At 38.8% G+C, this 15,873-nt stretch overlaps 1 protein-coding gene across 3 annotated transcripts in view; it reads left to right on the top strand.

The window, feature by feature from the left end:
- Window positions 1-15,873, top strand: part of ENOX1 (ecto-NOX disulfide-thiol exchanger 1) — a 370,285-nt gene that overhangs the window by 110,361 nt on the left and 244,051 nt on the right. For all 3 annotated transcript variants that reach the window (XM_021375265.1, XM_021375256.1, XM_021375246.1), the window contains one exon: window positions 1,082-1,159. The gene's annotated coding sequence lies outside the window, so the exon portion shown is untranslated. The remainder of the gene's footprint in view (window positions 1-1,081; window positions 1,160-15,873) is intronic.

Here is a 15,873-nt window from a genome sequence, read left to right as displayed (position 1 = left end):
AGTGCTTTATGTGCTTTTCTTGACCAGGCAGGGAGCCTTCGGAGCACTGTAGCAGTTAATGCCATACAAGTGATTGTTTCTTTCTTGAATGCCTTATATTTTTAGTACCATTTAGATGCTTCTCGGTCCCCTTGTGCATCTAAAATTTTAAAGAGAATCAAAGAATGCATAATTTATATCTGTCCCAGAGGTAATGGTGTGACTCAATGATATCTGCGAAGGGGATGATTTTAAATTTCATGTCTTATGCAAGAGGTGGTTTTTATATGAAAACTACAAAAATTGGCCTCGGGGATACCCAGATAATTATCTTTATAACAACGGGTGTGGATTCCAGGGGGATTATAGCTGAAAGCTGTGGTGTATTGGGTTTACCCTTGTGTATCATAGTTGTCATAATCAAAAACATTGCGACTCATAGATCTTGTGGAATCTGACTTGTATTTTGACTTTGAATAGCAAATGCAGGAGGTGTGAAACGACAGGTTTGCCTTGACTCCGTTGAAGAATTCATGCAAGATGTAAGACATTTGTTTACTGCTGAAATTCTATCCCTGGGTTAAAAGAAAAAAACAATTGTTTACTGATGTTGTGCAGAACCCATCAGCACATGCTTTATCGCACAGCGCAGTTCCACTAGACTATTTCTGGTTTCATTTACCAAAAGCCTAGAAGTGCCATGGCTAGAAATAAATGTCTGCTTCTTTGATATGCTATATGTTTGAAAATGCACTTTAAGGTCTGTATTACAGACAGTTCAAAGGGAATATAAATTGGTGTAGTATTCTTTTTTTTTTATTTTTTCCAATCCAGTCCCATACATTCATTGCCTCTTTATCAGGACTGTTTTCAATAACATGTCTTTAAAAAGAACTTAGCATTTTGTATTTTATTTAACTTGGGCTTTGTTATATTTAAATAATTGTTATGATCTTACTGCTTCCGTAGTTTAAAATGTTTAACATCCTCTAAACCAATTCTACACTGGCTTTTAGCATTGCGTATCCAAGGAGACAGCTGATCTTATTTTCTTCTCCTTTCGAAACTCTCTAGGTTTAACGATTCTTTCCACTTCTTGCAGGATTGGCCATGAGAATTTGTAACGTTCCCTTGGAAATACAGTCATGGGGCCACTGAGAAGTTACCCTCTTTTGTACAGGTCTGTAACCTCTGCTGCATTCTGACTATTTCAGCATGTGGATTCCTGTGCTGTTTTGTTATCTTTTTTTCATCTTGAACGCATGCAAGTCAAATGAAAATCTAATTTTAATCTGGAGCAAGTGTTGCAGAGAATGATTTGGTTTCTTGCAAAGTGTTTAGGACATAACTCTATTCTGTTACCATTATATAAATGCAGAGCAACCCATTCATCTTTCCTTTGAAGTGAACTATTATAGCTTATAGTGTTGAACTGCAGAAAGGAATTGGGCCTGTAAGTCATTTTCACCTCACCACTGAGTCTTTCAGTGTGTGCTGGAACTGCTGTACCCTGCAAAGCCCTGCGATCGATGGCTCCCACCCAGGTTGCCGGCGTGTGAGTGGCTGTCCCTCAGCTATTGCTGAGGTTGTTTCTGAAGGCACAGACAGCAAAGAGTCAGCAGAATAGCTGGGGCTTTCGGGTCAGGAGGAGCTCAAGTTCACGGAAAGTTTAAGAAAATATATTAAAAAGAGGAAAGAGTTGATATTTAAGAAACTGTAGAAAGAGCATAATAGTACTGGCTTGATTTCTGTAGTGTCAACATGGCAGGGAGTGTTGAGGAGCCTGTAGCTAATGCTGTGTCCTTGTCAGACAGAACAATAGTGCTTCGAAGCACAGTGACCTACAATCACAATGATTTAGAGGGCAGAAAACACTCCTCTGCATTTCAATGTTTTTTTTCTTTGCAGGTATGTTAAAGAGAAAATTTGATTTTTTTACTGCTTTAGAAGGCAATACAGAACAGCATTTTTATAGAAATTTGGTCAAAGAAATAAACGGGAATCAACTTTTACATCTACATGGTCATACCCCATGATCAGAGCACAATGAGGACTTGTGAGAGCTGTGTCTGGCCTTAAATAATAGTTTTCAAAAATGTTCATGTTTGAATATGCTCTGTTTTGTTCACTTATTTGCCTGGCAGCGCTGTGGGTATAATTGCTTTTCTTGTTGCCTCTGTGCAGTCACTTAGCATTCCATTAGTCTGTATGCGTTCTGTAGGGAAAGTAGGGAATAAAACCCATATCGGGTGGTTTTAGGGTTAGAGAGGTATCCAAAACTACCTTCAATTTATTCTCAGGAATTATTATGAGTTGGTAGTGCCTTTTGATGTGACCCCAGCTTCAAAATGCCTTGGAGTCTATTTGAACCTAGATGTAAACCTTACACATGACTACAGCTTCTGTAATGAGCAATAGCCCTAGATCCTGCTAGTTGAGATGCTGCAGATACAGATCTGATCGTGATGCCTCAGGCCTGTGTTGAGTGAAAGTTCTGTGCTCAAAAATAAGTAGCTCTTCAGAGTAATTGCACAACTGTTGAATGATCTGTGTCCTTCTAAAGCTTTACGAATGCACTGTTCTTTTCTTTAATGATGTGTCCCTCTGGGCAAAATTTCTGTTTTTCTTTGAGGGCAGAGGGAGAAAAAAGTGCAAACACTGAAATGTGCTGAGGATAAAGGGAGAAAACTTGTTGCACGTGTTGGCATTTGGGTTGTAAATCCTTTACGAACAGCAGCAGCAGCTTTATAAAGTCTTCCTTTCCAGGCTTGTCTGTGAGAGCTGTTTGAATCACAGCTCACCGAAGGCTTCCAAGAGCTGCAGCTGAGTTTGCTGAAGTAAAACATGGTTGGGCCTAATGAATTTGATACAAATGCAGCCAAGAGCTGCTCTGCAATAAAGTTTACGCAAGTTGTTTAGCTAAAAGATGTTTTAGAAGCTTTCTCTCTCACAAGTCTGATTCCTGAAAAATAATGGCTTTGAGATATCCATACAAATTAGCATTGCATCTTTTAACACAAATAAGATATTTATTTGATATATGTGCAATTAGATATATATTACTATGTGGCATTAAGTAGTTGGGATACTACTGTGCTATACCTTTATTATAATGCAAAGGAAAACAAATTAAGAGGGAAGACATTTCTTCTGAAGAAAAGATGCCATGTCTAATTTCTCACTAGAAAGTACTTCTGTGAGGTACTATCAAAAGGTGTCACATTTAACCTTTGCAAGAAATAGATATTTATATCAGTAAGAATGCCATCGCAGATGCATTTTTCATATTACATAGTTAAACAGCAATTATACAGCAGTTGTCTGGCTGAAGGCTGAACTCACCTGCCCTCTGCCTGGGGTCTGAGTGAAGCTGCCTCTGCTGCTGTGTGGGTACCTATTGTAACACTTCTCTGTAGCATCTGGTGTTGACATTGAAGCAAAACAGCATACTGGTCTAACCAAATAATTTCTTTAATCCAGGTCAGTTTTTCCCATTTGTCCCATGTCTTCCACTGCAAATTTCGTGTATTCTTTTTTCTTCTAAGTATCTTCTTTCTGTACAGATCTTGTTTTCTTAAGCTTTCTTTTATTTCCTGCCTGTGATCCCTTGCACATTCTCTAGAGAAGCTTCCTTTTCCCTTATGCCTTTGTTGCTCATCCTCACTTTACTGAATTTTCATTCATTTATTGCTGGAGTGTCTTAAATATTCCTTATGGGGTCCCTAAATCATGCATCTCTTCCAATGACTCTCAGGAACTGCTCGAATATTTGCCCTTGACACTCGTAGGGGGAAACAGGTGCGTTGGTTTTGTGGTAAGCAGAGGAAACCAAAGGCAATGAGAACAGTTCAGAGCAGGGGAAGGCAATGGGCTGTGGTGTGGGATGGGAAGAAGTCCTCATCTTTTGGGCTCGGCTCCTTTGCTCTCCTCGTATTGCGGCCTGCTGGCCCTGCGGTCAGCCAGGGCTGGCTCTTGGTGCAGTGAGGGTGCAGGGAGTGCCTCTCCATTGTATTTCTGCTTCTTCAGGGTATTTTCACAATTATGAAAACACTAAGCTGCCAAAAGTCATGGTGGGGGGTAGGGAGAAAGGAGAGGAAGAGCCTAAGGTGAGCACTTCTGCATGTGAGTGTGTAAGCATGGCAACCATACGTTTGATCTCCACCCTGTGCTGCATGCATACCCAGAGAGCTCTGCTGCCACTGGCTGTGTTAGGTATTCCTGCCTGCCTCTGAGCCAAGCTGCTGGAGGGATCAAGCCCCGGTGTCTGCGGACACTGTGAAGGCTCAGCTCTCCCTCCCCAAGCTGGAGATGATGGACTGGATGCTCAAAGCAGTGGCTGCATGGAGGTTAGCAAATAGGAACAGGGTAGGCCAAGGCATAGACCAGCACTGAGGGGGCTAACAGGCATCTGTTGTCTCTGTGCACCTTATGTGCAAATTACCTGGGAGAAAGGAGGGGGATGCTGCTACCTGTAAATGTGCCATATGTGTGTTTGATGTATACATCTGAATTATTGAACAGATGGAAAACAAGTAGTGTGTTAGCTGGAGAAAATCTATAGGCTAGACGCTCAGAGAAAATGTAGCAGAATGAAATGGGAGGATGGGGAAAGTAAATCTCACTGAGCTGCCGTGGAGGGACAGTTGCATTTCATTAGAACAGAAAACAAGATGGTGAGATTGTAAAAGTTAATGCATCCAAACCATGGGATGTATGTACAAACTGACTAAAATGCATATATGTGCTTTTTTTTTATTTGAATAATGGTTCAGAGCGACCATGCAACTCTGTTCCTTTATTGCCCATATCAAGACAAGGAGTACATGATGGTTAGAAAAAATTAAATGACAATTTGCTGACCTGAATGAGAGCTGTGACCAGAGCAGTACTTGTGCAGAAGGTTAGTATAGTATGGATGCACGGAAAACAAATCAACCAAGCAAGAGAACAAACAGATCTTCCAATGATTTTAAGTTGTTCCCAAGCAGTTCCTAGGAATGGCAACAAGTGCTTCTTCTGTCTGAGGAACAGCCCAGAGGCATCCTGAAACACCACCCTGTCATTTAATCACAGCTGCTTCCCAGAAGAACAGGGAAATGGTTGAGAGGCTCCTGCAAACTGCCCTAAGTGTCTATAGACTCAGATCAGGAGAAAGGTTCTTTACTTGTCTCACCCCATTGCCCATCATCTTATGTTTCAAAGTGGCAATTAGTTAATGATCTTTGCCTATCTTAATTCCTGTGGTATGACATAAAATAAAGGGTGATCTTTCATGCCAGCAGTTGAGAGTGCCCCAGGGACACTGAAAATCATCTGGCTCATTTGCTTGTGTTGCAGTCAAGATGTCTAAATAATCTGTGAGAGATGTTTACCTGATACATTCTTAAAACATACGAACAACAAAACAAACAAAAATGAGCAACAAAAAGACCCAAAAACATCTCCCAGCATGGAATATTTCAGTTACACTTTGTATAGTCTCCTCCAGAACTACACAACCCTCAGGGGATATTCCTAAAACCCAAATCCAACTTATGCTTCCTTTGCTCCATATTAAGCCATTTGGTGTCTTATTTCTTGAGAAGAAAGGGAAAAGCTGAATATCACTTTCTTTATAGTAGTCTGTTGAGTATTGAAAGGAAGAATGCGTCTGTATTGGAGCTGATATGTTTATTTATTTGTTTGTTGTTCAGAATAAGCAATTGCAAACCTGCAGATACCAATTTAAAAACTTCTGAAGGATTTCTTTCTTCCTCCTGTATATCTGCATCCCTCTGTGTAATGTGACTTCTTATTTCAGATGCCAATGCTAAGAACCTGGAAATTGTCGGTATGACTATCAAATGGATACAAATTATGTAAAATAAGCCCAAAGTTTAGAAGATTGATAACTAATGGTGGAAGTGTACCCTAAGTTAAACTGGCTCCCATCCATATCTTACCTCAGCTTTGTCTACTGGAATCCCTGCCAATATCTTCTCTTTCTCCTATCCTTTAAACTCTTCTCAGTATGATAGTAGGTAATGAATGACATTGTTTGAGAGACAATAAGAGTGGAACTGATAGCTCTCAACATATGGATAACTACACATCTTGCACCTTTTCATTGCCCACATTCTCACTGCACAGAAATACGGGAACAATGGATGAGGTGAAATGGTGGCTGTAGCACATTTCAGAAACAATAATTGTTCATTCAGGTCCCTTTAAAGGAAAGACAGCAAAGAACTGCTAAGTTTTCTATCACTAGTGTTCTCAGAAGAATCAATCATGTGTTGTGAATAATAATAATAGAAGGGGGAGGACAGCTGCTCAGCCAAACATCATCAATATTGACACCTTCCAGGAGGAGTAATCAGTAATCCCCTTGACCAAAGCAGGTGTCACAGCAAGATAAAAGTCATAAGCTCCAGCTCCAGTGAGAGTCTGTTGCCACGGACAGAAAGATATGAATTGATTTCCCTTCTGAAAAGAAGTTAAAACATCTTCTCCAGTTGAGAGAAGGAGAAATACACTGTCACTGCTATTGCCCAACTCCAGAAACAGCACTGAAACTTACAGGGCTTGTTAGATGAAAGAGAGAAAGAAAAGAAAGAAAGAAAGAAAAGAAAGAAAGAAAGAAAGAAAGAGAGAGAGAGAGAGAAAGAAAGGAAAGAAGAAAGAAAGGAAGAAAGGAAGAAAGGAAGAAAGGAAGGAAGGAAGGAAGGAAGAAAGGAAGAGAAAAAGAAAGGAAGAAAAAAAGGAGTGTTTAGGTGGCTGAGTGCCAGCCAAAATGAACAGTGAGGAAAAAATCTTTTTTCCACTACAGGTTTATGTCTTTTCCCTTTTACTTTTTAGCTAAAAATATATGGAAAGAAAACAGACAGTAAACTGTTCTAATAGTAAACATTAAGGGAATTTTTTTGGATTTGTTTTTATGAGAGAAAATGGTGGTGTTTGGTCCCACAATTAATATATTTGCAATGCTATTGCCTTCAGAGGCTGCCTCTGATGATTATTCACATCCTTGCTGCCAGCTTCATAAAAACTCTGACATCAGCTTAATTCAAGAGCAACCTTTGTTTATCTTTAGAACTCAAAACCCAGCAAAGTTCAATCAATATTATAAATAACAGTAAGGCAAAGCCTTGAATTTGATAAGAAAATTTCAGTTTTCTTTTGAAGCTTAAAGCATAGCGTACATAACACTTTGGGACTGAGAGTTCTAAGATGTATGTCTCCAGACGTACTTGGATTTCTAGAGTTAGCTATTGCATTTGAAAAAGAGAAATATAGAGACACTGATTATTAGATGCCACTAGTGAAAAACAAGAAACAAAACTGAAAGGAATCCATGTCAACATTAATATGAGTTGGTTGACTCTATAGAAGAAATGATCCAATAATGGATCCAATAATTGTTACGGAAATAATGTGTTCCTGCTTTATGTTGTTGACTGCACAATTCAAAAATGAAAAGACGACTGAATATTGTGTTCAAGAGGCTTTACATGAATCAGAGGAAAGCATGACCAGGCAGTTTGCTAAAATGGAAGTAAAAAGATGAAAGAATATCTTGGGTCATACCACTCTTAAACTTCAAGCTTTCAGAATATTATTAAAAATTAACCAAGAAACGAGTAATGCATACTACTGCCCCAAATATCCTAGAACTCAAAATAACTATTTTCCAAGTAACTAGCCACAATGTTTTGCCTCAAACTGTAGAAAATCAGAGAGTAGCTTGAGGGCCTTCCAGCTGTGTCAGATGTACTGACATTCTTCCCAACAGAGCTGACTCTTTTCAGATCCTCCACTGATAATCCCCATTCACCTCCAAGTTGGGCAATTCACTTCGAGGCCTAATTTTCCCAGCCATTAAAAAATTGTTTTTTTCATTTCTTAACCTGCAAGTCATTTCTGTCCCATCTACAGTGAACAAGGATGGTTTATTCCCATTATTCCCTTCTTCCTTGCAGCCACTTTTAGTATTTTCAAAGTCTTTTGTCATGCTTCCCTCAAGTCTTGTCTTCATGTTAAACAACATTTTGCTCCTTCCATTTTTTGTCATGTTTTATGGAGTTACTCAGTGTCAAATGGTTGTGTCTTCCTTAAATGTGGCTTCCAATACTACATGTAAGGTTGTTGGCGAAGTCTTTCTAAAATGAAGTAACAAAGCAGAATTCCCTCGTGTGTGTTGTAGATAACACTCTCCTCTGTATTTCTAATCTGACATTCATAAATACGTAACAGTGACTCTGGTTAGGCTTGAGATCTGCTGGATAATTTCAGATCCTTCTTAGCAGAACTAAACCAGTTTGGTTATTTCCCATTTAGTGTTTGCTGAGTTGACTGTTTTCTGACCTCCCCTCTCAAAGGGGGAGCTCTAGGATTTTCTCACCCTGTCATTTACATATTCAAGGATGAAATTCATAAGGCCTAGACAATTTGAAAAGTTTTAACTTATCTCAGTGCTCTCAAATCTACTTTCCCTTACTGTAACTGGAAGTCCCTTCCAACCCCTACAATTCTGTGATTCTGTGATAACCTGAACCTCTCCTCCTTCATCTCCAGTGTTAACCGTGCTGGCTTTCTGATCACAGCTGGTCTTTCTAATAGCTTTTCCTCCAATTGATTAGCAAACCAACCTTTTCTTCTTGCTATTGCTAGTACTGGTATTCTAACAATCGCTAATACTGCTTTTCATAGGAAGGTTTTCTATTTCTACTTCTTCCCCTTTCCAGAAGTACACTGCGATGTTACATAGACCAGAGGAAAGACTCTTAAAGACAGCATACAATTTTCATAACATGGGATTCCACAGAGGCGCTGAACGTACAAGAGCAATTGAAGACAGTTATAGCAGCACTTGACAGATAACACACAGATGTCACTATTCATACAGTCTCGGTGGAAATCTGACTTGATCTAATTAATAACAAGGAATTACCACCAAAGAGAATAAAGGAAAAAGATTCAGAGGGACTAAAGATCTTGAAAGGAAAGTTTATATGTTAAATCCAGGAGAGGGATGAATCTGAAACATGGCAACTTGTTCTTAAAATTAACAAGTCATGTGAACTTAATTTCTTCTTCAAAATGCTTTTCTTTTAATACTTGAAGGCCACCAATTCAGTTATTTAGTTCATCACATTTTTTTTGTTTCTTTCACCCAGTTGAAAACATCCAAAGTGTCCATATGTTTCATTCTTCCCTCATTATGCATTTTTTACTCGTTTTGTGTGGTTAAAAAAAAAAGAGAAGGGGTGAGAGATGATTGGAATAGATGATCTTAGTGGCCTTTCCAACCTTAATGATTCTATGATTCTGTGATTACAGAATACCTGGTTGAAGACATAGTGTCTTCAGTGATGAAATGTAGAATCAAATATTCCTTTTCTTTTTTTTCCTTTTGTGAGAGACTCAGTAGCCTCTCAGAAATCTTGTCCTCAGTTCTGCAGACCAATTGCTGTCAGGTTCTCCTGTCAGTCACACCTGAGTGAAATCAATCAAATGCACTATCTGAGCCCAATGAACTCAAATGCACAGAGAGAGCCAATGGTCCATGGAGCATCTGAGCCTGTGATTTCTCTATAAGCCCTCCTGGAGAACACCCCTTCAGTGCTGGAGACGTTTGTAATGGTCAGTCCTTCCTCCATTAATGCATCATTGGTTTGACCACCTTGGTTTTTTTTGTTCTTTTTTTAACTGTAGTTTCTTTCTGTGTGATCAAATGAGTTGATATTTCAGTTGGAAAGTGTCTTTTGAGAGCCAAACAGTCATCAAACAGCTTGCAGTGCCATAGGATAGACCTTTGGAAAAAGTCAGTGTTTGATAGCTAAATGCAACATGCTATTTTAAGGTCTTTAAGTTATGAAAGAAAAACTAAATATATGCGGGTATCATTTTTTTTGGCAGCATTTTCCTTACTTCTATGAAGACATTTCACTGCATGTGCTGACCATCAACTAACCTGCTCACTGTCTCACCACGGAATGTATGATGCTCTTCAGGCTATGGAATCTAAACCAAAACCTACATTTTGCTCTGCAGTCTCATATGCCCTCCAGGCATATGCTCAGACTACAAACTTTTTGCCTGGCACTTGCATTAGAAAGCTGTAACTCAGCAGCCTGGGTTCAAAGTTCATCCCTTACTCTCCAAATCTTCCTTCTGTAGTCATTCCTGCAAATTTTTCCCCCAAATTTGAAATGATTAGTTTATGCTTCAGTTCGTAAGGACTCAAGTAGTCAGTAGAGTCCATAGACCTACAGCTAGACCAAAAGCTGGTAGATAGAGCTCCCTCTCCCCATTTTCCAAGACAACCAGCTCTGACTCAGTTTATTAGCTTTGACTCAGTGCAGTTAACTCGACCTCAGTACTGACAGTAAGTTTATGTGGCTTCCAGTCATCTCCCTTGTGCAGAACAATCTTGAATTTGCTCAGGAAAAGCACAATAGTGCATACAAATCCCTAGAAAGAAACTGTTTTTTGAGCAGTGGATAAGCTTATTTTAATGGTCTAATGTCCCATGTCCCCAAAAACTCCCACCTCACTTTCCCAGCTCCTTCTTGTATCCCCTGTGCTGTCTGTCGCAGCTTGAAAGTGAGTTGAAATTTTTAGACATTGCTCGCTACTGCCCCAGCTCTGCCACTGAAAGTGTAATAAATGGACAGAAAGATGTACAGTTGAAAGCTGCTAAGAATGAAAATTATACCTCTTCTTTGCTCTTAGACTGTGTTTTGATATTCTTTTGGTACTATAGGCTCATGTCCCAGGAGAGGAATTATCCTATCAGCCCCAAACTGAACAGTAAGAAAGTGAATGTGTAAAATGTGAGGAAAAAAAACCTTAAGAATTTTTACTTGTTCTTGGTGTTATTCTGTATTTGTGGCAGCACGGTTTTAGTGGTTGCAATGTCTACCCAGCACTTTTGCGTTCAGATTGCTTAGCTAGTATGGGAAATAGCTAAATACTGTCCATTAGCTCTTTCAAGCACAAGAAAAAGAGTAAAAACATCTGATCTCAGTAAGATCTAACTGTTTTGGTCTGTAGCTGAGTCAATGGTTTTGAGTATCAATAATATAAGAAAGTCTCCAAGGGCATTTTGGTGTGGCTGTAGGAAATGACCAGTGCAATGAGGCGCATAAATCCCACTCCTTTTTTTTTTTTTTTTTTGCTTTTGTGGTAGAGAGAGATGAGAGATGTGACTAGAGCATTTTGTACCTGGGCTTGGGATTAGCTTCTTAATCAATGAAATCTGAGTAATTTGTCTGTGTTACCGTGCTTTAGGTCTTCCCTGGTTCCCACTTCAACTGGGACGCATTATAGATGGGACAATCTTTGAAATGACTGATTTTCAAAGCATGATTTTGTGAAGAAGCAAAGAACAGTTACTGCTTTAAAAGAATCTGTCACCTTGTCCTCTAGAAGAAAGGCAATAACAATCTTTTCCAATAATGGGACTGTTATCTTTCTCCTAGAATTTATCAGGCAAGAAACATATTGATCCAATTTGCAGGTTGCAGCCTTTACTTCTCTAAACATGTCGAAAATCTTAGCATGTGATGATGGCCAGAACTTCTGGATTTCATTTGCAGATGTGTACCCCCCCTTTCCCATCTCCCTTGTGGGCTGCTGTTCTTTTCATGATCCAAGCAACCTGGAGTGGATGAAAAATTCCTGTTTCACATAATTCATTTTAACTCTATTATTTAGGAAATTCTTTTACAATGTTTCTCCTCCTTCATGTCTCACCAGCTGTAAATTTTGAGCAAAAAAAACCCCAAAACAACAACAGGGCATGGAAGTATTTCAATCCAAGCAAATTTGGCTGAATTTAAGTTAAAAAAAGAATCTAGAAACTTTCTTATATGTGTTATTTATAGTGTTGTCATTTTTTTAAATATTCCCTTTGGATATAGTATTTTTGTTGGCACCGAAGTGGCCCTTCCCTTTTAATCTCTGGGTCTGCTTTTTAAGATTACTGTGGGTTTAAACTGACACCTTATCCTTCTCAGAAGGATTCTCCCTGTTGTAATGATTCACTATGCTTTACTGTCATAGCGAAATAAAAATGAATGTGAAATCATTTGTTTTCTGATCGATTGAGAGTGAGAGAGATAAATCTTTCTTGTTTGTTAGAAACCATTTAAAGAGGCTACTATGGCAACCAAAATTAATGACAAACAAGGAGGCTGTTAATTAATTGTTCGGGCTGACTAGAATAAGAAAATACTGAATCTTTGGTGAATGTATTTACTAGCATCCCAGTAGCTCTTGGTTATTTGTTTGAAGAGTCAGTGCATCTTTTTTACTTATTACGAAATAAAAGATGTTTATGATAATGGAATTGAAAGGGCGCACTTACTCTATTAGCCTTCCCCCTGTGGTCACGTTGGACACGATCACTAAAGTTTGGGTCATGTTCACGATGATCCCATCTGCTGCTTACAATTTGACTAATAAAGTTGATAATTCCTTTAGTCCATTGAATGCATAAACAAACAGGAGTAGTCCCTGTCCTAACTGGTTTACAGTCTACAAAGCTGATAGATGCCAAGCAAAAGTAACACTTTGGGATTCAGGCAAAAAATAGCATTTTCAATTGCTTTTTAAACTAGATCTGGGGATACTAGCAGAGAAATGTTGATGTGTGCTAGTGGGCACTGGATGAGGGGAAGAAAACATAATCTCTGCAGGAAAATAGCAAGAACCCTTGGGAGGCCTACAGGCAGTTAAGTATATAAACTACAGGTTTCTTTACTGCTAAAGTTGGCATGTTATGCTCTGTAAAGCAGGATTGATATGTTTTCTCCAACAGAAGGATCAGCCAACGAACTGATTCGAGGCATAACTTATGGGGAGGCTGATCTGCTTTACTTTTTGGAATAAATTACCGTTTGAGAAAATAAATACATCCATACAGAGAGTTTAGAGCGTGGAACATTTGGACATTGTTCATTTTTATGTATGCATTTAACTCGAAGATCCAGACATATGGTGGAAACGCATATGGCCAGCACCCCATAAGGTCAATTGCCATATGGCCAAAATTCTGCCTTAGCTAAGAATGTTGACAGGCGGGTAGCATCTCTGCCAGATCAGAGTGGGGAGAGGAGCTATCACGTAGCAACAGGATGCTCCTTCTCCTCTCCTTTGCAGCATTGTTTACTTTCTCAAGGTGTCAGCTTTCCAGCTAGATGACAGTTGACCTTCTAAAGTGTCAGCTGTATGGAATTAGAAGTGTATGAAATATGAGCTAAAGAACCGAAGAGTACCCACTCTGACATCCACAATGAAATTGTTGCCTCTGAATAAATTAGGAACAAGCTTCCAAGGCTGTGACAGAGATCACAAGTAGGGGACTAAACAGCTAAGAAGCATTTCCTCTACAATAATAACTCTACAGTAAAAAGCTAACTCTAGACTATTCAAACGAAAGAATAAACTGGAATACTGGTTACAACAGCATATTACATTTGCCCCCAGTGGGAACTCATGCGGTTATTACTCCGGTGACTCTGTCCCCTGCAGATTTTGTCATTTCTCTATTATATTGAAAGGTTACACTATAAATCAAAAGTGCTGTGAGTTGTTATTTCCAAAAATGGTAATACACTGTGCTCCATAGCAACGTGTAGGGTGGCTATACTGTACAAAATTGTTTGCCACCCCTTATCTTCTCACAGCCTATATATGTACATTGGGAGGATTACCTGTTGCGTGGGACATGTACACGATCACAGTCCCTCCTTGCTTGGACAGAACTTCAGTTAGCTCTACTTAGAGTTTCTTCCCTCTTAGTCTCGTGGCCAAGAGAGCCTTATGGCTACATGTGATTTCAGCTGTGTTGAGCAAGCAGTGAGACTCGGTATCTGCTGAGAATTTAAGTTCTTCTGCTTTAATACAGACTCTAGAATATTTCCCTGTTCTCACTCTTATTTATTCAAATATTCACTTTTTTTTTTAGTAACACTACAGCTAGCTAAAAAGAAAAGGAGGAAGAGTCCTCATTGCAAATAAAAGCAAATGGATTATTTTCAGTACAACAGAAAAGATAGTAAAGGTCATTCTGTTTTCCAGGTGCTCTTCTGGTTCAGTCACCATGATATCTACACCAAACGTGGTGTCATCAGTCAGTTACAGTGTGGTGGGTTCATGCATATTTACCAATTTGCAAATTATGCCTGCATAGTTCTTAGTGTAGCTGTTTCTTTGTCTTTTTCCTTTTCTTCCTTTGCTAATGATTCAAAACGCTTACATGCCTAACATCACAGGGCTGTATTCTCTGCTTGCCATTTGCCTTTGTACACCAATTAGGTCTTTGTAATTTAAATGATGTTTTATTTGCTGATTTGGAAGCATCCTCGTTGGTAGAATGAGGTTTTCTTCAACCTGCAACTGTTCTTTGATATAATGATTTATTAAGGTACTAGGAGAAATATTGATCCTGCTAATAGCTTCTGCCTTTCCACATAATGCCTTACATTTTACTCACTGAGAGGGCCATATTCCTTTTCTCATCATCTGATTGACCATAAATGCTTTGGCTTTTCCCCAACAGTTATCACACTTATCAAAGCTGTGAGTAAAAGTCAGGTCTTTATAGACTAATTAGAGAAGTCAACATATCCAAATTGTGTACTTTACATAATACAAAGAGTCATTGGACAGTGCTTCAAAATTAAGGAGTGGTTCCATACTGGTCAAAAACAGACTAGCAAATTTAGAGGAGTTATGTATATAACATTGATTAGGACTGTCTTTTGGGCAATTACTCCATGGATTTATATGCTGTGCCTGTGATATATTAATGGCATTTATGCTTACATTTTATTGGTATTTTCCAATGTGTTCTTCTTCATCTACCTTAACCCCTTCTTTCTTGAGAAAGCTTTCTAATGCTAATGTCTATGAGGTGGTGGTGAAGGCATTGATTTTTTAGCTTATCTGGAGCTAGTTCCTTTTGTAGTTTTTACTATCCACCTTGAAAAGTGCATTATTCCTATGGTAGCCACAAAAGCTGGAAGAGAATAATGGACAGCCACATTACAAATAAGGACAGGGCTTTTTTTAAGGGACACACTTTTTTTCACCAAAATGAAGCCAAATGGAAGTAGAGATGCTTTGACTGCCTGCAGACCAGATCACCTGTGTTTCCAAATGGGTGCTTAATGTTATGAATGTAGCGTTACTGAAATCAGCATTCTTTACTTCATCCTATCTTCATTTCCATTCCTATGATTCAGGCACAGTTTCTCACACTGGGGTATGGAGAAACTGTATCATTTCTTTAATGCTAGTTTAAAGGAAATTCTTCTTAAGATTGGGGGCCTCAGCACTTTGAAGTGTTGCTTAGTCACTATCTCAATGGTCTAGATTCAGATAAGATTGAGGTTTCCATAGATCAGCGTTCTAGTGTTATAATAGTAAAAACAAATTAGTAGAGGTAACTAAGTTGTATGCTTTGTGGTTTTAGCAGATTTCTGAATATTTAGTGATCAGAGAGACTTTGCCAGTGGAGGGAAATACTGTCAGAAATGGTTGGATTATTTTTTTGTATTCTTCTGAAAAACTTCCTCCAGTGAATTTTGTTGAAGACAGGATACAGAGCAAATCTGGGTTCTGTTCAGAAATGGCTATGCTCATGTGCAACAACATACCCTGGAAATTCTGTCCAGAAAGCACAGAAGAAGGGAGTATGAATGCTGGCTTGGATTACGATATTTATCTCTAATTTTTCAAGTATTAGTATGTTCGTATTAGTCTGTTCAGAATTTATTATTAGTTAAGATTTGATACTTATGTTTTATTTTGCTAATAGTAAGAACGGCTGCTAATGAAACTGTCACAATAATGAGATGACTTTTGTCATCCACACTGAGAGCTAGTCACACTGCATGGAGAGAAGCA

This window comes from Numida meleagris, chromosome 1, assembly GCF_002078875.1.
Source record: "Numida meleagris isolate 19003 breed g44 Domestic line chromosome 1, NumMel1.0, whole genome shotgun sequence".
Taxonomy (NCBI): domain Eukaryota; kingdom Metazoa; phylum Chordata; class Aves; order Galliformes; family Numididae; genus Numida; species Numida meleagris.
Note: the sequence above shows the minus strand (reverse complement) of the source record. Positions and strands in the feature narration are given on the sequence as shown.